Below are 817 nucleotides of genomic sequence, written 5' to 3'. Positions count from 1 at the left end.
TTAAATAAAAAACAGATTAAAGATCTAAATATTAAACCAGAGACACCAAACCAGCTTGAAGAGAGGTTAGGCAGAACTCTTGAAGACAATGGTGTAGGAAAATATGAACACAACCTCAGTTGCCCATGAACTAGCACAATCAACAAGTGGGATGTCTTCTTATTAAAAAGCTTTTCTGTACAGTGAGAGAAATGACCAACAGTGTGAAGAGAAAACCTGAAATGTGGGAAAAAATTTCACCAGATGTTCCTCAGACAAAGGTCTACTATCTAGAATATATAAAAAATTTACGAAGAAATTAGGCCTCCCAAATTTAAAGACCCAATCCAAAAGTGGGTATCTGAAATGAATAGACATTTCTCAGACAAATAAGTAGAAATAGAAAATAAACATATGAAACAAATTTCAACATCACTGGTCATTTGAGAAATGCAAATGGAAACAACCCAGATTCCACCTCACACCAGAAAAAGTGGCTTCTATGATGAAATCAACCAATAACAAATGTTGACAGGGCTTTGGATAAAGAGAAACACTGCTCTACTACTAGTGGGAGTGTAGACCGGTTCAACCACTGTGGAAATCGGTGTGGAGATAGAACTAGGATTGGAAATCCCATGTGACCCTGCTATCCCCCCGCTGGGTATCTTCCCTAAAGAATTAAAAGAATCATACCACGGTGATACATGTGCATCCATGTTCATAGCAGCATGATTTCTAATAGCTAAAACTTGGAATCAGCCCAATTGCCCATCAACAGGAGTCTGGATAAAAAAAATGTGTTTTTTATTAAAATTGTATACTACTGCCCTTAAAA

The sequence above is a fragment of the Fukomys damarensis genome, unplaced genomic scaffold, assembly GCF_012274545.1.
Source record: "Fukomys damarensis isolate Sample0158 unplaced genomic scaffold, DMR_v1.0_HiC HiC_scaffold_24, whole genome shotgun sequence".
NCBI lineage: Eukaryota > Metazoa > Chordata > Mammalia > Rodentia > Bathyergidae > Fukomys > Fukomys damarensis.
The sequence above is the reverse complement of the archived record's forward strand: the minus strand, read 5'-3'. Positions refer to the sequence as shown.